This window comes from Mustela lutreola, chromosome 7 (genome assembly GCF_030435805.1).
Source record: "Mustela lutreola isolate mMusLut2 chromosome 7, mMusLut2.pri, whole genome shotgun sequence".
NCBI lineage: Eukaryota > Metazoa > Chordata > Mammalia > Carnivora > Mustelidae > Mustela > Mustela lutreola.
In genome coordinates, this window is record NC_081296.1 from 132111343 (window position 1) to 132134341 (window position 22999).

Genomic DNA, 22999 nt, shown 5'->3' on the forward strand with positions numbered 1-22999 from the left:
GCCAACAGTCCTTGTTATTTTAAGTCTAAGCATCAAATTATTACCAAACCCAAATGCTGAATAATTAATTCATATAATTAATACATAATGGAAGGTACATTCCTGGTTGATCAAAGTTATTAAAAGTCTGGCAAAACATACATTGTTCATATATAGATATGATTTTGTTTTGTACCCAGGGTACATACTATAGAAATGGAAAGGACAGTTTAATGATATAAAATATTTTCCACTATCCTCCACCTGTGGGTCTGGTTCTGAGACATAGCTGACAGCAGTGCAGTCTGTCACTCAGTTTCCTGTTTCAAATCACCTTAAAGGTTTTTATAACTACATGTGTAGCAAACGGTTCATCACAGGACTGATCTATTTTCTGCCCCATTGCCTCTAACTGATGAACTGAATATTTTTAATGAAGCAAATTTCTTTGAAACACAAACTATGAATAAATAAAAATGTTATCCAAGAAAAAAAGTTGGGGGAAAAAAAAAATACAGTCTGACTTATAGGCCTTCAAGCCATTGTGCTAGGCCAAGATCCAGAATATAATTTGATTCTTAAAATAAGTAATGGGTCAAGGTTATGGTCACCAACTCCAGGCACTACCTCTGAAATACAGATTTTTAAATCTGGCAATGATGGGAGAAGGTGGCCAAGAGGCTTAATTTTGAGATTTAAAGATGGGATAGGGGATAGGTAAGGATGATTGCTATTCTGGGTTGGCATTACGAATATAGAGAGCTAGCCTAGAAAATAAAAGCTTTATTTCATTAAGAAATTTTGCCAAAGGGGCTTTTGAAGATAACATTCATTAGAATTCCAACTAATAGAGAATGAAAGGAGAGACTATGTGAAAAAGCAAAAGAGAAATCAAACACCATCAACTAAATTTCCATAAATATAACCTATAAGGGATTATATTTTTTGTTCCCTAGAATACCAAAACCACCACACTCAGCCATCAAATAGAGATCTATCCTTGTTTGACTTGAGGTTTGCTATAACTATTAATCTTGGACAGTTGAATAACCCCACCCCATAAGGGCCCAAGATATGAGGGGAGATAAATAAGCAATTACTAAGAACTCACCAGCTCAATGCATTCACTTCATGATGAAGAGAATCTGCCTGAGGGCAAGAAGTAACGACGTCCCCATCCAACAAAAAGGACACACAAAAAAATACAGATAAACTGGATGTGATTATTGGATGCATTTATTATTTGGCAAGAACTCTCAAATTTAATGTTCTTGCCCACATGTGAATATAGAGAATCCATTCAAAGCACAGCTACTTCCCAGTTTCATCCCAAATGGAAGTCCTGGGATCCTAGAACTTGCAACTGATTCAACACCAACATAAAAGCAGGAAGACCCTTGTTAAAACTTATTACCAACACTTTGGTGTCTGGATTATTTCCAAATACTAAGATGATAGCTGAAGGTTGATTATATGTTGGTTTGTTTGTTTTTATATTCGAAAATCCAGATTAGTAACCTATAAAGGGTAACCATATCCCGGTTCCAGACTAGACATTCTAAATATGGCTTAGGTAGGAACATTAAAATCTCAATGCAGTATTTCACTGTTGTCTCAACTCTTTCAAATATAACAAAAAAAAAAAAGAAAGAAAGAAAAGAAAGACGGAAAAAGAAAAAGGAAAAGAATACAAAAGAAGTTGCCAGTTACCATCTTCTTCATTTTCAAAAAGATATACATTCATCCTGAGAGGTTTCCACGCCCTATTCTACAAGCTCAACGTCTTTGATATCTCTGGAATTCTGTGTCAAAAGGCGAAATGAATACAGAAATTGCATAATCTGACTAGAATGTAAATTCCAAGAAGGCAGGGAACATTTCTGTATTTCACACTAATTTCCCAAACCTCATGCATATCAAGTGCTCAATAAATTTTTGTGAATCGCATGAATAATCAACTAAAGGAAGTATGAAATCCAAATGGACCAAAGAAGAAGGTTTTCAGGTTATCACTTAGACCTCTGTCTAACTGACAAACCTTCAGTAGGTCAAAGGGAATGCTGCAACATTGGTCAATCATGAAGCATAGTCGGGAAGAAATCTACTCTAGAGAGCTCTGAACACTGGTGCTGCGAAAGCTCCTCTGATTCTCATTAAAGTCACCCTGAATATATAGAGATAAATACTCACAAAATCCTGGTACTGGGCAGACAACAAGATAACCTTTTCATGAGAGCCCCCCTGGACATTGGCAGAGATGCTTTGGATTGCAAGAATAGACTACCAAACCAAGAATGGCTCAAGCAATAAAGACATTTCACTTTCTCACCTGATGGAAAGTCTGGAGTTAGGTGGTCTAGGCTTGGGAGAAGTGTTTAGCAACACTGTCAAGGACCTAGGTTCTTTTCTGTCCTTCTAAGTCTCTCCTCAGCATATTGGTTCTTCATCTCTAGTCTTTTAGTCTCATGCTTTCAAGATGGCTGCCATAGCTCTAATCATAAAACCCTTTCACACCACTTGATGGCAGAAAAAGAGAACCGGCCTCACCACCGTCTCTTGTCTTACCTGAGAGCAAAATCTTTCCCACATCGCCACAAGAGATTTTCTTCTGTGCATCATTGCCTGGATTCTGTTTTCCTGTTCACCCCTAAAGCAAGCACTAGCAAAGGGAATTAGATTATGCTTCCTGCCTTACACAAAATATGATTTATCTTCTGAGGTCGTGAAGTTGTCTAGTTTTCATGGGGGAAAAAAAGTGAAGCTTTATAAATAAAGAAGGATTGGGTGAGGATCAAGTTTAGATGAGCCACTAAGAGTAACTGCTTTGATCCTGAATTACTTTTAGAACCTTGGGTGGCCTCTATGTAAACCTTGGCTCCTTTCCTCTGTGAAAGATTTCCATCTCGGGGGCGCCTGGCTAGCTCAGTCAGTGGAGCATGAGACTCTTGATCTCAGGATTGTAAGTTCAAGCCCCACGTCAGGTAAAGAGATTACTTAAAAATAAAATCTTAAAAAAAAAAAAAAAAAAAAAAAGATTTCCATCTCTCTCATTCTCACCTTGGTCCTTGAGTTAGGCTGAGTGAGCCTCAGGCTTTTATCATAACCAAATAGCCTAACCTATATTTTAGGGAAAGGGAAAGGAGCTATGTTTTTTAATGCATGTATTTATTTTCAATGCACATTTACATATATGGTGGAGGTACCCATACACAGATATGGGGGATGTCTATGTAACTATACACACACATAAAAGTTTACATTGACATCTATCTTTACAGCTGAGCTTAGAAAATTATGGTGAACCTTCTAACAGAAAAGTTTTCTCTTGTTATATACTTACTCAAATATGTGACGGACAGTGTGATGGCTTCAGTCTATTTGCCCAGGGATTTCCCATCCATCAGAAAATAATTACAATTTCATTTAAATAAATGCTAACTACCCCAAAGCTAACAAAGGGTAGAATTAAATCCAATTTTGACATCCTCTCTTTCAGTTTGCAAAGGGCTGTTTCCACCGATGTCCACCGCCTTGGAGGCTCTCATTTGCTCCGAAAGTCATTAGACTACAGCTATCAGCTAATGAGGCAGTCAGTGTTTGGAAGCAGCCTGAACTACTTTAGCATGTCCAAGTTAAAATAAGGCAAATTAGTAGTGAAATCAAATTGGTTTAAACTGTGAAGTGAGTGTGAAAACTATTCCCTTGAAAAGTAGTATTGGGTCAAATTGCTACACTGGGACATTGAGAATGATTTCAACTTGCAAGAGAAAAAAATGTTACTTTTAATGAATTTCATTTTTTAGAAGGCAGTATATCTTAATTATCCTAGAAGTCCAAAAATTTTATTCACGGAACAAAAATGATGCCCTGAGAGGTAACAGTACATGGTTTCCCCATCAAAGAGACAAAATGTATTAACACTGGGACACACTGACGGATATTAATAATTTCACTGGAAGAGCAGGTGTAAAATCGGGTAAATGTATGGTCGCTCTTAGCATCTGACCCCTTTAGGAAGGGTGCAAAAACATGATGAAAGAAGAGAACTTCTACCCCTAATACTCTCAAAAATCGAGAAATTGACTTCTTTGGCACACTTTGAAGGGAGGGAAAGAATGAGGTATTACTAAAGTTACATGGTACTTGCTACAATGTAAGTGTCACATGAGTTACACGGTACTGAGGATGGGGAAACTAAGCTCCCTGCACTTTCTCCTTCCTCACCTACACACAAAACATTCAGTTCTTCTCTTAAGCAAATGGTGGACTTATGTTAACAGATATGCAATATATATATATATATACATATATATATACATATATATATATACATACATATACATCTATGTATATGTATGTATATATATTATATGTATTATGTGTGTGTGTGTATATATATAATCATATATATAATATATATTTTATGTATATATATATATATATATATATATATATATATATATATTATCAAACTTCAGGGTTGCCTGGGAGGCTCAGTCAGTTAAGCATCTATCTTTGACTCAGGTCATGGTTCCAGGACCTGGAATCAAGCCCCGCATCAGACTCCACGGAGTCAGCTTCTCCCTCCGTTCTGGTCCCCCTCCCCTCCACCCTTCTGCCCTGCTCCTGCTCTCTCTCCTCTCTGTCTCACAAATAAATAAATAAAATCTTAAAAATATATGTTCAATTTATTTGAATTTTCAATAAGTTCATGAACTTAATATGTTATTATATATTAATAACTTATATTATATAGTAATATATACCTGTCTCAAACTTGTGTCCCTTTAGCTAAACCTGGCCCAGAAATGTGTTTTGTCTCACTTCAGAGGTCACTCTTTTCTTAAAAGTGGAATTACTTGCCAATACAGAAAGAAAGATTGGAGTATTTCACTTACACATTTGCATTTCCAGCTTGTACACCACATCTAGAGCTGGCTAGTTGCTACCCCTTGTCTTGTCTTGATTGTCTTAGCTTGAGATGGGGTGTTGTGAGCCATGGGTTTCCTGGAGGTACTCACTGAGAAAGTAAGAAAGAAAGAAACTGGCAGAAGGAAAAGTGGCCCATAAGGCATTTGTTTCTGAGGCCTCGGGGCAATCCTATGCAGGATCTCTGGAGTGGAAACAGACCTTTAGGATTGCTGCACCCTGAGGCACAGGAGTCAACCAACTTGTGCTCCCTCATCTGCCAGAATTTGGCCACAAGCCTCCCAGGGACAGCGCATAACCTTGGATGAGGTACTTCCCTGTGGCTGAGGGCAATGCTCAAAGAATGCCGCTGTCAACCATTAACAGTCAACATTTCCAGGGCGCACTGTCCTTGAGGATGAGGATCTGGGTAGAGCACTACAACATCCGTTATACCCTCCTGAAACTAGCTTGGCCTCTCCAGTTCCCCGAGCCTCCGCGTGTCCCATGCCACTCGTTTCCTGGTACCTTCGGCATTGGTATTTGCAACCCCCTCTCTAAAGGGATCCACCACAGCTTCCATTCTCTGCACATACTTCCATGAGCTCCCCTCACTCCAGCTCTAGAAATGGAAGGTCTCCAAACCACCTCCCACTCACCTGCTTTGCCATTCCTCAAGTTTAGGTGTTTTCATTCTGAGTTTCTTACGCTGTCTCTAAACCTCGATTTTCAGTGTCACTTAGATCTTTGGATGGTCCACGTGATACAGTTGCTATTCCTGTTAACTGACCCTCTGGCTTCATACACCAAGACTGCGATTAAGGCGGCCAGGTGTTTTAGGACCAAATCATAGTTTTCACCTATCTTCCTCTCCCACCTGAGAGGGAAAGAAAATAAAAGTTCCTCAAGTAGCTCAAAGCATATTTCTCCAATATTCTAGGTGTTTGTTCCAGAATGAGTGACTTAGAGCATAGATGAACTACAAACCTGGACTATATTTATTATCTATTGCTATGCAACAAATTACTCCAAAAATCAACAGCATAAAACAGCAAACATATTACCTCACAGTTTCTGTTGATCAGAAATTTCATCATGGCTTCCCTGGGCACTTCTGCTTGTAGGCCTCTCACAAGGCTGCCACCAACGTGTCAACCAGGGCTGCCTTCTCATGTGAAGGTTCACATTCTCTCTCTTCTGAGAGAGAAGCTGCTGGTGAGCTCACTCAGGCAATTACTGTTAAAACTCAGTTCCTCACAAGTGGTTAAGCTGAGGGCCCCATTTTTTTCTCTGGCTATTGACCAGAGGCTTGCCTCAGCTCCCGGCCAGAGCACAGCTCACAACATGGCGACTGACTTCCACCATGTGGAACAAGGAAGAATGAGCCAGACAGTGCTAGCGAGACAGGAGTTAGGAACTTTTTGCAACCCAATCTTGGAAGTGACATCCTAATACTTTTGTCTTATTATATTCATTAAAAACAAGGAGAAGGGATTATGCAAGGACATGACTATGGGGATATGAGGCACATTGGAGGTTATCTCAAAAACTGTCCACCACCTGGACCTTAACAAGAAGTGCACAGTCTAGTTAGAGCGATAAAAACAGGCTATGTATTGGTGTTGATATATGTTATATATAACATAACATGTATATGTTAATGATAAAACTAGATGAAAATACAAGTTTCGTTGATGAGGCATTTATAGATGAATGCCAAGTGAGACGTCATGGCAATTGGTACCATCCGAGTGGTTCAGATGAACCACGTGCTGGAAGCTGGGATAGTTGGAAAAGCTGCACGCTCATGATGTGCCTGGATATGAGCCATCAGAGTGGGTGATTACAGTCATGGGGTCCCATAACTAGAAAGTTAGCCATCAAGTACCCTTTAATAACATTAGGGAAGATGAGACATGAACTGTGACACAGACATAAGGTATATGGTTAAATGCCAGAAGTTAGTTTAGATATGCCTCTGATTGCAACCCCCTCTTCTTGACATAAAGCCTATTAAGACTCCTTTAGAGTCCCCCCCCCCCAATAAGCAAAGGACTGAGGAGTAATGCAAAGAGAAAATGTTATGATAGGGAGAGGATCAAGAAAATGGAATGAGAGTGATTTTCGAGGGCCTTGATTTTATGCACAAAGCACGGTAGCTTCAGAGTGGGGACTCTACAGATTTATCTCCAAAACGGCATAACCAGTCCTGAACCTGCCATAACTTAAAATCAGAATAATAAACATTGAGAGCTTGCTATGCATCAGACACTTAAGTGCTTTCTATCTCATTTCAAAAGTGAACCAACACTTTAATTTCTCTTTCTTCCCATCCAAGCAAAAGGATCTTTCTTCCCTTAATCATTAAATGCAAGCTCAAGAATCCAGACTCCAGGCACTCACACCTCAGTATTTTCTGAAGTCACACCTAAGGTACTTTCATTATGAACCTTATTACAGACTTCTAAATGAAAGGCCTTTTTCCTATAAAAGACATTTCAGGCATCAGTGGGCACACAGGAGCCATATTTCCCATTTGGAGAATCAAGGGAGTGGTATTTCATTCCCTGAAATGAAACCATATGAGGAGTTGCCTACTCATCAGGCTGGCCTTGGACTTGACCCATGTAATGGGTATTTGGTTAATAAATAGGGCCTTTCAGTCATATACACACTGACCTCCTGATCCAACCCAAAGGGGCCACTGTTTTCCATTCACTAATGAGGTAGACGTTGGCGTCTTCCTGCGCCAGTTGCAAGTGTGTGATATTTTGTTTCTCTTTAAATCCCTAAAATCTGAGAGAACAAAGTTGTCAGAAACTCCTGCTGCTAAGTATCGAAGACAATCTGAGCCATTAGAGAAAAAATTTGTTTTTTCTCTTCCCAGGGAAGCTGGTGAGGATAGTGTAACAAGCCAGCTAGAGGTCTGGCGCGGGCTGCAGCCGCCACCAGCCTCCTGCCCACAGCTTTCCCTGTCAAACGTGCAGGCTTGCAGCAGGGGCTGACATCAGCTCTTCAAAAGCCCCCACTTCTCCTCTCTAGGGAAGAGGGACCCACTCATCCGGGTCCCCACCAGGAGTGTCCACGGTGCAGTTTTTGTCTTTGAAAGAAGCTTTTCCTAGAAGAGGTTGGAAAGAAAGCCAAAAAGTCTACTTTTTATCAATAGTTATCTCTGAGGCTTTACATTTACACGTATCACCACCTTTAACAATCTTTTATGAACAAAGGATTATTATGTTGAATACTTGTTGTTGAAGCTTTTTGTTTTATCACATTCCTGTTTAAGGCTGTGTAGGTAGCAGACAGAAGTCAGAGTAGCATCTTTAAAATAAGAAACCTGTCCAACCACACACCGTCTCTCTTATGGGCACTCCCAGTGGCACGAAACTTCCATGGATAAGAGCTTCTATGCTTCTTTTAAGTTCTTAAAACCCTGCAAGAGTTGAGGAATTAAGGCCTGGTCTATGCTTTGGCCAGAGCAATGGTCATGATATGCCTGCTTAACTCACAAAATGCTCTTTTAATTGGATTGTGCATTTCCAACTTGGAAAATTTAAAGATCACTAACTCCAGTCTACATAGAATGCGAAGAAGGAAATCACGCATTGGGTCTTGTGGGGTGGATCACACCATTTTGCCATCTAACATTTTGGATTAATTCCTTTCTGTGGGTTCTCATATCTCCCTGCCAAAATGGTTCTAGAACCTAGACATACACATTCACACCCATAAACTTACACACATGCATCAACACCGTCATTAATCAGCAAGACTCTTCACCTTGGCTTGTCTAACATTTTCTGGGCTTCCACCCAAGAAAAAAAAATCTTACTCCACTTTTAACAGCAGGACTTCTTCACACCTCTGCAAAAGCTAAACATCACACAGTTTATGGTATGAGCCTTAAAAAAAAAAAAAAAACCTTTGTGTTTTTCTGACTAAAGGGAAAGAAAGGTCAATATAAATATTGAGAAGGAAGAAATTGGTTCTGGCAGCCAAGCAAAGTGAGAAAAAGGAGTTAGCATTTGCTTAGTACCTACTGAGTGCTGAGCTTTATTTTTGTGTCCTCATTTCAAGAGAATTTTTCATTTTGGGTTTTTTCAGTTTTGTTTTATTTTGCTTTGTTTTTGTGTACTATGCTCTGCCTCTGAACACTCAAAGGCCCTTTTCTTAGAGCAATATTGACCTACATGTCCACTCAAACTAATGTTTCTGCCTCAATTGTCTCATTCGGTGGGAAGAATGAATTCAAAATGTTAGTGCAGAATTTATCAGGCTAGGAGATTTGTAACCACATTTTAACCAGAAGGAAAAAGGGAACTGGCAGTATCTTCTCTTCTGTTAATCATAAGGTAATGAGGTCTTCTTTCAGCAGAAGTTCTCATTTCTGGTTCTGTTCTAGCATAAATTAGATTTCTAACATGGGAAACTAGGCCACAGACTAAAAAACATGAACCTGTGAGAAGACTGGATCTCTATAATAGTCTGTTTCAATTCCTCATTTATCAAGAAAGACACAATTCGGAGTGCCTGGGTAGCTCAATGGGTTAAGCCTCTGCCTTCGGCTCAGGTCATGATCCCAGGGTCCTGGGATCAAGCCTCGAATTGGGCTCTCTGCTCAGCGGGGAGCCTGCTTCCTCCTCTCTCTGCCTGCCTCTCTGTCTACTTGTGATCTCTCTCTCTGTCAAATAAATAAATAAAATATTTTTTAAAAAAGTAAGAAAGAAAAACACAACTCAAAGCAATTATTTGTAATCCAAAGAAGGAATCTAAGAGACACTGTAATACAGAGTAAGACTCTTTTTCTAATTTCTGTATTTATCAAACATAACATGAGGCACCTGGGTGGCTCAAATGGTTAAGCCTCTGCCTTCAGCACAGGCCATGATCCCAGGGTCCAGGGATGGAGTCCCACATTGGGCTCCCTGCTCAGTGGGGAGCCTACATCTCCCTCTCCTTCTGCCGTTCGCGCTGCTTGTGGTCTCTCTCTTTACCTAAATAAGTAAAATCTTAAAAGTAATAGTAATAATATAGTGTCAGACACTGCTTGAAGCATGTCAAAAATATTCATATTTAATCCTAAGACTGGTAATAGTATTTTGTGCCTCATCTTATAGATGAGGAAACTGAGGCAGAGATTAAGTAAACTGTCCAATGTGTCACAGCTGCTCGGTGTCTGAGGTGGGATTAGAACCAGGCACTAAGGATAAAGAATCCACACTCTCAATCACTGTGTGATCTGGCCTCTGTTCTAAGATGATTCTAAGATCAAGAGCTGATTGATTAAAAGCCTTTTGTATAATGAGAACAAAGCTCTAGATGTATATAGCTCTGTGTATTTAAACATGAGGCCATGGATTGAAACAGAGACCCGCAGGCCAGGACAACTAGCCAGGACAACCAGTCGGGTGCATGAGAAAGAATCCTGGCAGTCCTGAAAACAAAGACCAAGTAAGTGTCAGATTCCCCCCATGAAATGAACAAAGCACTGTGCAAAGCCACAGAGAGCCTGACTCGAGGACATATTTGCTATTCTGGTTTTCATGCTTCATGAACAATTAAGGACTTGAACAAAGCTTAGAAAGGGTTAAAGAGAATGGTGACTTTATTTCTATAGATGAGCAAGGAAGATAAGACCCCCGTAGGCTAGAGAAATGGAGGGCAGAAATCAAATTCGTGTTACCTGGATGAACACTCCAGACAAGTAAATCAAGGTTGTCGTTTCACAAGAGTTCTAGTTTGTTTGACTTACTGGCTTAGAAGATGACATAATCTAAAACTCTAACAATAATTTGAAAAAAAATCTAATGAGAGGAGCTAAATTCAAAGGTGATACATTAATGGTGAGTTACTTTCTATATCTCACTTTCATTAACCTTTTATAATTCTAGAGTTAAAGAGATCTGTCCTGTCATGAATCCATCTGCTGCCTCCTTTAGAACTTCTCTTGTGTTCCATGAGGTCCCACATTGGGCGATAAGCACCCTGAGAGCACTGACCCCATCTCTAACATCCTGGAGCTCCCCCAAGCATGCTCAGGCATATGTACACGAAGTGCTCAGAAATAATTATTTTTAAAAAAGATTGAATGAGAATTCCAACCCAAAGTTAAAGCATTGGACTTATGTTCAGAAATATTAATTTCATTTTTGGGGCACTTGAGTGGCTCAGTAGGTAAATCCTCCGACTCTTGATCTCAGCTCAGGTCTTGATCTCAGGGTCATGAGTTCAAACCCTGTATTGGGCTCCATGCTGGGCATGGAGCTTACTTAAGAAAAAAAGAAAGGAAGGAAGAAAGAAAGAAATATAAACTTCATTTTTATTTACCTACTGACTTGCAGGCCTATAGGCCGTTCCCATGATATATGATATTTGATATATTTCCCGTGAAATAAAGCTTATCCTATTTCCTACCAAATATCCAACTCATGCTTATCCATGAGCATGAGAGAGTTGGTGGATTACCCCTAAGAACAGACCAGAAAGATTTGAAATTTTAAAATTCTATAGGAAAAGTAAGAAGGATTTGAACCTGGGTCTGGTAAATCCTAAAATGTCTGCTTTTGAAGTTTCACCATGTTGTCTTTCTTAGAATCCTTACTAAACTGTACCTCCATTTAGAGTTCAAGCCATGCCTTTCACTTCTAAAGATTTTTATTTATTTCTTTGACAGAGAGACAGAGCCCAGGTAGGGGGAGTAGGAGAGGGAGAAGCAGGCTCCCCGCTGAGCAGGGAGCCTAATGCGGGGCTCAATCCCAGGACCCCAGGATCATGACCTGAGCCAAAGGCAGACACTTAACCAACTGAGCCACCCAGGTCCCCCTACCAAACCTTTCACTTTTACCACCTATCAATCCACCTCTTGCCCCTCCCCAGGAGCACCCACAGTGTGCATCAGAGCTCCCTGCAGGTGGATGAGGTAGGAAAGAAATAAGGCTGGAAGGATCAGTCCACAACATAGTCAACTGTGCACGAGCGAGGCTGCTGCCCTTGGAAAGGCCTGCTTCAAGGCTGACCATTGACTGATATCCAGGAAGTCCAATGGGGTAGGATCCCCACAGTTTCCAAGGCTGGTAAGAATGGCTCACTGCACCTGAACAAAGGATCGTTTCTTCTCAACACCTGTTTTTATGCTGGGAGTCTGGAACTTTAACCTGCCAAGCAGAGGATGTCTAGAGGACCTGCCCTCAATTACAAACCTTAGACATAGAGACTCTAAGAAGCTTCCCTGGAAGACAATGTTTCACATGTGTTGTTACGATTTGTTGCTGGGCGGGGGTGGGGGGGAGGGGGCGGGAATTAAGATCCTCCCAAATGACCCCACTGGGAGAGGCTTGCGCCTGGTGTCCTCCAGACTTCGCACCACATGCCTTTTTCCCTTCGCTCATTTTGCTTTGTAACCTTCCACTGCAATAAATCTTAGCTGTGAATGCCGCCATGTGCAGAGTCCTGCGAGTCCTCCTCACAAGTTATTGAAACTGAGGGGCGGGGGTGTTCTTGGGAGACCTTCAATAGTATTCGTTGCAACTCTGCGGAAAATTTTCTTGAGGGGAAGAGAGAAGATAGAAGAATGAGTTGAAGTTTGAAGAATCTGGAGATTCCTAGGTCTGTGCTGGCCCCTTTCCAAGGGTTATTCTGGAAGTCTATTGCCTACACTCTGCTATTTAATATGTTTACGGGGGGAAATCCAATTATCCTCAAAAGCATGACACATTTTCTTAACTATAGAATAAGCAGTTGCTGGCACTGCAACATGGCCAGAAAGCATGGGTACAGAGCAGCCCCCAGGATCTGTCCTTAAGGAGACAGGCAACGTGAATGCTCTAAAAACAGCTTCAGAGTGTTTACAAACCAGGATGTCCTCTGGGATGGAAAAGCTCTCTGTAAACAAAAGGTGACTTGCCCAGGCTTTGTTCTCAAAATAAACATGTTTTTGATGAAAATATGGCCTTTCTTGTCAGCAAAAAAAAAAAAAAAAAAGTTCGGGAAAGTTTCCTTTCTCTCCCTCCCCTCTGATTAAAATAAATACATATCTGGAGTTCTGGTGACAAAAAAGATGCGTGGGGCCACCACCAGTATCTCAGTCCTTGGACCATTTCCTGGGGAGCGAAGCAGGACAAACGTGACTACGTCAGAGAATGCTGTGAAGCATGAAACTATCTTCACAAGGAAGAAACTCTTCACAAACTCTAGAAACTTTTTCCCGGAGAATATTAGATTGGGAGAAGCAAACAGATAGATCAAAGAAAAGTCTATAATCTGAGTTCAATTTTCTTGATGAGTGCTGTTGAGTTCGTTGTTTCATGGAGGCAGGTTGGGTTTTTTTTTTTTTTTTTTTCTTTTCTTTTAATCGTTTTGCTGCAATGCAATAAGGTTTGCATGGATTTTATCCAAACCAGGCTAAGGAGCTAGGGCTCTCTGCATCTACTGCCAGATTAGATCCTCGCCTAATAAATGAGTTTTGTGAATCTTGACTGCAGCAGTTTACTCCAGAGAATTCCCTGCTGTCAGTTTCTCTGGCGTGGGGAGTTGGGGGAAGGGAGAGGGAGGAAGGTTCGGGGCTGGGTTTATTACTCCCAATATGCTCTGTGCTGTTGTGCCTGGCTGTGCATATGCCTAGGACTCACGGCATATGGCCCAGGGGCTGCCAGTGGCCCGCTTAGCAGCTGTCTCCAGCATATTTTGACATAAAAGCCATTATATTTTTGGCTGGCTAATTGCTTTTTATTAAACAATTGTTGGAGGTTGGCTGATAAGTTTTATGAATTTAAAATGAAAGTCTCGCTGAGAACTTTTGAACGCAAACAGTGCCCAGTCCACCTGGGAAAATTTGAAAAGGCTGGCTTTCCATCTGTCAAAGAGAACTCCTATCAGGCACAGCGACTGAGAGCTAGTGGGTCTCAAAGTACGAGGTTCCCCTGGAAGGCCACTGGATGGCTTTGGGAAAGGACACACAAAACCTTACCCTCTTCAAGGTCTGTGGGGGCAATGCGATTTAAAAAACAAAATCTTCTTCCAACCCAGAAATCCTCTCCACAAAGGTAGTAGAAAAGGAAATCACTTCTAATTCTTGAATGAGCATTAAGCCAGAATGGGAAGTAGGTTACAGGCAATTCACCAAGAGATTGCAAAGACAGAAGGAAATCCAACCTTTTATAAGAGCCAAGCAGACACAACCCATTGTATATGTGTTTTCAAGAGAAATCCTAACTAGACCTCAAGTAAGGGAAGTGGATAGCACACACAAGTTCATCCTGACTTTACCTGGTAATTGGGGTGACAATCTACGTGGCTCAGCGACTTTATCTAAAAGGATCAGGGTTCTTTATGACAGTCTGTAGTTTTACAACTTGGAACAAAACACTCACTGAAGTTCATCCCCTATCCTCCCAGAGACACAGGGAGACAGGGGCTCTATTTCCCTTGGTGCTTACATTTCAAGGAATGGCCATTTCCAGGTCCTTCAGAAAGATAATCCTGGGTCATAAAGTTAACAAAAGGCTTATTTCATTTCTAAAAAACAATTTGAAAAATACATTTCAAAGTGACAGAGAAAGTACATTTACAGCTTTCTAAGGTAGATGTTCTGACAAGAAGGGAAGGAAAGTGTTTCTCTTATTTTCTACAGAGCGAGTAAGCCTCTAGTCTTCCCTCCTGTTTGTCCTCACAGGTCTTATTTTCCCATGACATATATTGGGATTTCTCTAGGGACCTATGCTCTTCCTCAGATTTCCAAACCACTGAAGACAAAATTACATGCAGTGAATAATTTTATTAGTTGTATAGCTAAGTCCTCCTTCGGAAAGAAAACAACGGAAGGCAGCGAGGGATAAAAGAAGACTGGGGAAAATATAAAGAAGATAAAAGAGAAAGAGCCCAGTAGTTCACGATCTTTTTTCAAGTTATTGAGTTGTTATTATGTCAATATTTAACGGAGAGAAGCAAACTAGCCTTTAAAAAGAAAAAAAAAAAAAAAAAGAATGAAGAAATAAAGGTTCTGTTGCCATCGGTTTTCTTCTGTTTTCAGGCTATACACGGATTCTGTCCTTAATTGCAGTCTGAGCTCCCCCAAATGTTGAGCACAGGGGGAGGCAGGAACGACTCTGGAGCAATTCATCACAAATCCAAGAAAAACTCTTCAAACCGCAGATCCTCTGGGCTCACCTCTCCAGACATGCTGAACTTTCCACTCCTACAAGACACCAAGTCTTTCTTGTTAGGGCCTCCCTCATGGACCCCTTCACCTGAAACACTCTCACCTCCTTGCCCACTCCATCTCCACCTTGACCCAGTTAACACCTTCTCATCCTTCATGTCTTAGTTTCAACACCATTTCTTCTGAAGTCCCACAGGTTCTGTCCCCCTCTTCCATGTTCCCACGGTCCCTGTGCCTCCCCTTCTGGAACACATCACACGTCTGGAACACATCACGAGTAAGGCAAATTCAAGTGCAACCAGGGGCCAGGCAGTAACGCTGTGGGGCGGGGAGAGGGGAGATCTGAGACCAGAGCAGCAAATGACCACATAGCGGCATTCAATTCACTTTCTTCTAAAACAGGCACCAGCCAAAAAAACCTACCTGCTGGTCCAATTCCACTAAGTGGTTATGGAGCTATGGCCAAGGAGGGAGAGGTCAAACGCCAGATCATATAGCTAGAATTGAGGGATGAACTTTATTGGGGAACTTGCAAGCAGAGGCTCCTCCAAAAGAAGTTCATTGTCATTTTCTCAGCACCTCTCAGAAAGCATGCCCCAGGGAAGGGGAGGCTTGTGGACACAAATATTTCTGTTGTGGAGGGACACGTATGCTCCTGCAATTCTCTGTTCTTACAGTGCAGGCAGGAAAGCAGCCTCACCAGCCAAGAACACAGAGACAGGAAGTTGGTCCCGGGCAGCAGGGAAAGGGAGGGGGCACCTGCAAAGAATTGTCTGAGTGCCAGCTGCCGGCACCTGACCACCTTGGGAGAAGGTAGATGTCGGCTGCTGAGAGTAGGGACGCTGTCCCTCAAGAAATTGTGTTTGGGGGAACTTGCCTGGGTGGCTCAGTCAATTAAGCCTGTGACTCTTGATCTCACTCCAGTCATTATCTCAGGGTTGTGAGATCAAGACCCCTCATGGGGCTCCATGCTCAGTGGGGAGTCTGCTGGAGAGTCTCTCTCTCCCTTTGCCCCTTCCCCTGTTCATGCTCGCCCTCTCTTTCTCTCCCTCTCTCTCTAAAATGAATAAATAAATCGAAAGAAAAAAAGGAAGGAAGGAAGGAAGGAAGAAATAGAAATTGTGTTTCGGTCTAGTGCCTCCCACTGGAGGAAGAGAAGCTAGGAGCTTCCGGGATCATTCAGCAGGCATCTTTACATAGCTATCTTCTTGGAGCCCCACGCACTGCCCAGCATGCGCCAGGAACCAAAAAAAAAAAAAAAAAAAAAAAAGGTATTTGTGGAAAAAATGAAGAATCAGGAATCAGCTTTATAACAGCACAGCGGCCCGGGACTGCAATCCAGATGTCCTGCTCTCTCAAAAAACGGTAACTTCGGAAGCAGGGAGGAGAGTGTGGGCTATCAGCGGGCTGTTCTCATTCCCTCCCGCCCTCCTCCTTTTAGTCAAGGCTCCTTTATTCTCCAGGGCTGTGCTATACCTCATTAATGTTAATATCTTATCTAACCTTTCCACGGCTCACCGCCGTGATGGCACTTCCATTCCACTGCCTAATCGCTCTTACTCTTCATCTTTCAAAATGTCCACCCTAAACTTTCTCCTTTAGCTGCAGGCCATTTCATGCCTCTTGTGAGACTTAATCATCTTTCTCTTTGCCTGGTTTAGCTCAGAGAAGTGGACTGAAAAATACAGAAGGGCTTCAGAAAATAAAGGAGAAATCCCGTAGCGGGCGCATTCCTACAAGCAGTAAAATGTTCGTCCATCACTTATCTCCCTTCCCACTGGGAGCCAAGGTCCTCCTGCAGGAGGATTGGAGGTCCAGGCACGGGCAGGGGAATGAATAGATCTGCCTGCCAACCTGATCCCGGAATAAAATCAGAGCTGAGAGCTTGCAATTTCCTCTAAGTACCTACACTGCCGGCCAAAGACCAGCACTTTCCTATCCAGGCCACCCTCTCTTCAGGTCAATAAGCAGAGGAGATCTCGGATTTTAAGGGTCCTTTTGGGCAGAGTTAAGACCACAAGGGAAGCATAAGAAGGTGAGAGACTTAAGACCTGAAGTTGGCAGGCAGTTAGATCTCAAATGTTTGTAGATAGAATGCAGGAGCATTCAGCTTCCTCGGGCTGCCCCTGGATTCAGGCTATTTGAGTCCACGGAAAACTATGAAGCAAACCATCAAAATAGGACCATGGCCATTACCACAACCCAGGTGCCACCATTACTGAGCACTTTGAGGCACCTGGGGGCGTTGGACAATGGAGCTCTGTAGGGAAAGCAATCAGCTGTGAAAATTTCAGCCTGGGAACAACTTCGGATTGCTCACCCTCTGATTAAGTGCTCAAGAATCAGAGCTCTGACTTTATATTCCATCCCTCATTCTGAGTCATGATTGCCCTGTAAAATGTCCTTATCAAGCATGAGGGGAAAAAAATTAATAAGCTCAAGGAATGACTGGGATCACTTCAGCCAAAGAAAGAAGGTAAGAAAGTAATTTCTCGGATGTAACTATTAAGGTCAAGGTGGGGATTGGAGAGCAGATAGTGACATTCTTAATGATATTCAAAATGCACAGCCTCAGGAAGAGAGGCAAGAAGTCTGGCAAGAAGCGGTAGAAGGGCAGGGAGCAGAGGGAACTGAAGTACTCAGAAAATAAACAGTGACTCTCAGTTTTGCCTAACAAGTCCATGTCAATAATCTTGATAAACTGCATAGGAGGAGATCGTGGGCATATGCTGTGACTACTACATGTATTCTTGTTTTTCCCTTTCTCAAAGAACACAAATGGCAACCCTCTGAGCTCGCCTTCAAGAAAGGCAACATCAAAAGGCAATTTCAGAACAGCAGGGCAGAGCTGCTGAAGTGTGATAGACAGCCTGAACGCATTTTACCTTATCAGTGCCTCTCATCCCAAGTTCCTCATTTTCCCGACCATCTCTTGCTCTCCCTCAACTCCCTGATTCCTGCCTCGCTCATGGAAGATTTTCACAGAAAAACATGGTTTTTTTTATTAAAGTCTTATACAAAGCATCCCTGTGTCCCTTGACCTTCCAGCAGGTGTATATACCACTTCTCTTAGGTGAGGAAAAGAAATCAGTGGCATTTTGTTCCATATCTAGACACCAAGATAATTAAACCGAGTATCTACCTGTCGTCAATAATCAGCATGGCTTGTTTTTCTTCTTCGGGCTCTTTGAATGAACACAGTTTCAAAATTGTATCCCTAGAATATTATCTTCTGTAGAAAGATATTCCAATATGAGCCAAATTTAACAGAGTTGAGAAAAGAAACGAAAACCATGGGCAAGGAGCTTCAAAAGAAATTGAACTCAGGAAATAATGAAATTATCCAAGTAATTCTGGCCCGCCAGCAAATCAGGGTGGGCCAAGAAGCAAGATAATCCTTTGTAGGTTATCTGATTTGGCGACATACATCCATCAAACACAAGGGAGAGAGAAAGAGAGGGAAATAACTGGTAATTGTCAAATTAATAAACTGTGCCTAGAGATTCATGTATTTTCCTACTGTTTCTTCAGACTAAGGGTTAGCTTCATTAATCCCTGCCATGGCCATGACTGAAAGACAACAAAGCAAAGCAATATTTCATTCGGCATAATGAAGATAGATACCATGCTATCGCTTCCTACTTTAGTCTCAGGGATGATGGAAGACAACGGATACATATAAATGTTAAGAGCACAGGTTTTGGAGTCAGACCACTAGGACTCAAATCCCTGCTCTGCCTTTTACTACATGTGTCAGCGTGGACTTTGTAAAGTCACCTTTCCAAGGCTTAGCTCTTCACACATGAGGTTAGATAGTAACAGTTCCCATCTCCTGAGGTGCAGTAAGAATTAAATAATAGATTAACCCATGGAAACCCTTCGCAGAGTCACTGGAGTACACACATGGCCACATACACACATCACCACTCGGGGAGGCCAGCTGCCGCATCCATCATTATTAGGGCTTCTACTCTTAAAACATCTTGGTGAAAATAACATAACAGCGGGCAAATTGAATAAAGAGATTGCTGTAGAGAGAGCAGAAATGTCTCTCTACACCGAGTGTACACGTTTACTAAAGGTGAATGGCGTTTTTCAAATTTAAGGCATGGATATGTACGTATCACTCTGAGCATTTTTTCCCTCCATAAATGTGTCGAACAAATAATTTCTTCTAACAGATCCTCCACATACAAAAACATCATTTAAGCAACAGTATCAGGTAATGACCCATTTGTGGCATAAATGAATTTTCCAAGTGTGAAGAGGGGAAACTGTTAGGTAGAGAGGCCGGAGGTAGCAGTAGAGGTCTGGTGTGTTGGGGGGGTGGGGGTGGGGAGAGGGAACAGCAGGGCCGGATGGAGGAGGATGGTTTTAATGGAAATCATTTTTTAAGGCAATCAATACTCACATGGGTTCTAAACTGTAACCTTTCCTGAATGACATGTCACGAATATCAAAATGAGCTATTGCTCCGTGCTGGCTCCTATTTTCCCTAAATAGAAGTGTTCTCACTGCATGGTACAGTAGAGTATAAAGAACTCTCTTCCTCTAACTGCTACCCTTTTTTAAATCCTTATTTCAACGCCGTGCGGTTCTCCTAGGTCCCCTCAGCCTCTGAGTCTCGTAGGTTTGTTTATTTATGATGCAGTCGGGTTTTATTGACTATCTAGTGTCAGGGACTGTGCAGAGAATGCAATGATAAATAGGACCCCATTAACTGCCCTAAAAGAGATTTCAGTCTAAAGGAATATACAAACATCGGTTATTATATCTTACTCTACATAATGCGTGTGCTTCCTCCTCATTTCTCTCCCTACCACCCCCGCCTCCCTCCCCCTCCTGCTGAAGGCAAAGGAACCAATTAACCAAGCTGGTTAAAATTATATTTTTTAGGGGAAGCAAGTACATTCTGAGTCGGGGGTTCTCCTTTTTGTAAAATTCATGAAAATTATTTGTAATGACCTTGAAGCATCTAGTTCAGCTGTTTAGAAGCCATTTGTTTTACTTTATTATTTTCTCTAGTGTTCCAAATAGATGAGGTTGCCCAAGTAATGACCTCTGGATAAGTGAGAAATTCATGTATTATAGTGAATAAAAGCCTATACAGTTAGCCAACACTTCCAAATGAGACTATATCATAAAGGGCGAATAAGGAATGTTTGTGGTCTTTCTGTAATAGCTTTAGCAACAAAGACTGTCCTTCAAATTCTCACTTTAAAAATTGGTATCTAAGTTTAGAACAGTCATTCAACGCAGATCATACACACATACATTTTTAAACATTAGCATTTGAGGGAAAATAAAAGGAAGTATTACTTCAAACAACAAGAATATCATATTAACTCATCACCCCAGAGACTATATGGGCTGCACATAAAAATAGGTTAATAAACAACTTGGGGATAGAAGGCAAGATGGCAACGTGTCTAAGGTTTTGGATCTCTCAAAAACAAGCACAAATGAACAAAAACGGACAATGCTAATGAAATACCAAACAAGAAAAACTCCATAAATATAAAAAAAAAAAATTTCCCATTTTAAGGATGTTTAAAAAAAAATTGGGTCTTTAAAGCAAAAATAGTGATAATAAATTGTAAGGTTTATGAGATAGGTAGAAGTAAAACATAACACAAAAGATAGATGGGAAAATCTAGATATATACTAGCATAAGATTTGTCACATAAACTACTATAATATTTTTTGAAGGGAGATTTAATGAGTGGAATGAGTTAAAGATGTATATTGTAAATCCTAGAACAATCACTAAAAATTAAAACTAAAAGGAATACCTAATAAGCCATTAGTAGAGATAAAATGGAAGCAGAGAAAAAGCTCAGTCAATACATCAAAGATAGGAAATGAGGTCACAGGGAACAAAGAATGGGTGGAACAAAGAGAAAACAAATAGCAAATACTAAATTAAATCCAACCAGACCACTACATGAGGTTAAAAAAAAAAAAATCAAGATCCAGCAATATCGCTATATACAAGATATCCACTTTAAATATAAAGATATAGATAGTTTAAAGGTAAACGGATGAAAAAATATATGCCATGCAGATGCTGGGATGGTTCTATTAATACCAGACGAAGCCAACTCCAGAACAAGCAATAAATCAGGATAAAGAGGAAATTTTTATGGGGATGAAAAGAGAACATAAAAATCCTAAATGTACCCATTTCTAATCTACTAAATAACAGAGTTTAATATATATGAAAAAAATCTTATACAACTGAAAAGAGATTCAGACAAGTAATTATACTGGATGCATACTGCTCTGTCTTTGATTCATAAAACATCAACAAAAAAATCTGCAGGTATGCAGAAGATTTGAACAACACTATGAACCAACTTAACCTAATTACAATTTGTAGAAACTCAAGCCAAGGACAGTAAGATACACATTTGTCTCAAATGCACAAGGGAATATCACCATGAGAAACCCCATATAGAGCTGGAAACAAATCTCAATAAATTGAAAGAATGAAACCACATAGAGGAGGTTATCTGGCCCCAACAGAATTGAACTAAAATTCAATAACAAAAAGATAACCGGAAAATCCCCAAATATTTGGAAATAAATCAACACATTTCTAAAGAACCATGAGAGAGAGGCGCCTGGGTGGCTCAGTGGGTTGAAGCCTCTGCTTTCGGATCAGGTCATGATCCCAGGGTCCTGGGAGCCTGCTTCCTCCTGCCTCTCTGCCTAGTTGTGATTTCTCTCTGTCAAATGAATAAAATACTTAAAAAAAAAAAAAAAAGAACTATGAGAGAAAGAAGAAAACACAGGGAAAATTAGAATATTTAGAACTGAATGAAAATAAAAACACAGTTTATCAAAATTTCAGGGATACAGTTAAAACAGTTCTTAGAGGAAAATTTATAGCATGAGATGCTTATATTAGAAAAGATAACTAGTATAAAGACAATGAATCAAACTTAGCCATAGGAAACTAGAAGAAGAGCAGATTAAATCCAAATTAAGCAAAGAAGGGAAATAACAAAACATGGACATCAATGAAATAGAATGCACACACACACACACACAAAAAAAAAAAAAAAAAAAAAAAAAAAAAACCAGAAAATTAATGAATCTAAAAGCTCCTTCCTTGATAAGTTCAATAAGATTGATAAATGCTTAGCATGATTGATCAAGAAAGATAAAGGAGGGTGAGGGGAAAAAAAACACAGGGAATATTCCCTACCCCCAGAGTAAGCATCCTCAAAATGTATATCCAGCAATGTTTTAGAATTGCTAGGAACCAATAACTGCTGGTTGCCACTTATTTTTCTCTCCAAATGAGAATGTTTATTGAAGCTATCCTGTCCCTGTTCTATCAAAATATGCTGGGGGGAGGAGGGCGCGCCTGGGTGGCTCAGTGGGTTAAAGCCTCTGCCTTCAGCTCAGGTCATGATCCCAGGATCCTGGACCCGCATTGGGCTCCCTGCTCAGCGCGGAGCCTGCTTCCTCCTCTCTCTCTGCCTGCTCTCTGCCTACTTGTGATCTCTGTCTGTCAAAAAAATAAATAAATAAATATGCTTGGGGAAGAGGAATAAGCAGATAAATCATCTTTCCATTGTGGTGGTTTAGAGTTATTTATTTCTTATTTGGTATTTGGTTTTGATTATAATTTTCCCAGTGAAGACTCACATCTAGAACTGATAAAACATGATCATGAAATCCTGGACTTTGAGCCAATGACATGATTGAATGTGACTTTGGGGTTATCTATTTTTGGAAAGGTGAGTGCATTTCCATATATGAAGAAAGTGTGGGGCAACTACATAGATTGTATTATCTTCCCCAAATATTTACTATTGGCTGTCTCAGTATATATGATCCTCTGCAGGGAAGTATGCCCATAAGTGATATATAACCTCTTGCTGTGACTTGCAGACCCCTGAAGGAAGGAGGTGTATTTCCCACCAGAACTCAACTTATAATTGACTG

At 40.8% G+C, this 22999-nt stretch overlaps 1 long non-coding RNA gene across 8 annotated transcripts in view; it reads right to left on the reverse strand.

Annotated features, from left to right (window-relative positions):
* The window catches only part of LOC131836797 (uncharacterized), a 140603-nt gene that overhangs the window by 9466 nt on the left and 108138 nt on the right, over positions 1–22999 (reverse strand). For 2 of the 8 annotated variants that reach the window (XR_009355791.1, XR_009355788.1), the window contains exon 8: positions 14640–15079. The exons of 5 other annotated variants lie outside the window; for them this stretch is intronic. This is a non-coding gene — a long non-coding RNA (uncharacterized LOC131836797). Of the gene's footprint in view, positions 1–1380; positions 2639–4877; positions 5000–14639; positions 15080–22999 lie in introns of those variants that run through there. One more of the 8 variants, XR_009355789.1, reaches the window with a different exon arrangement.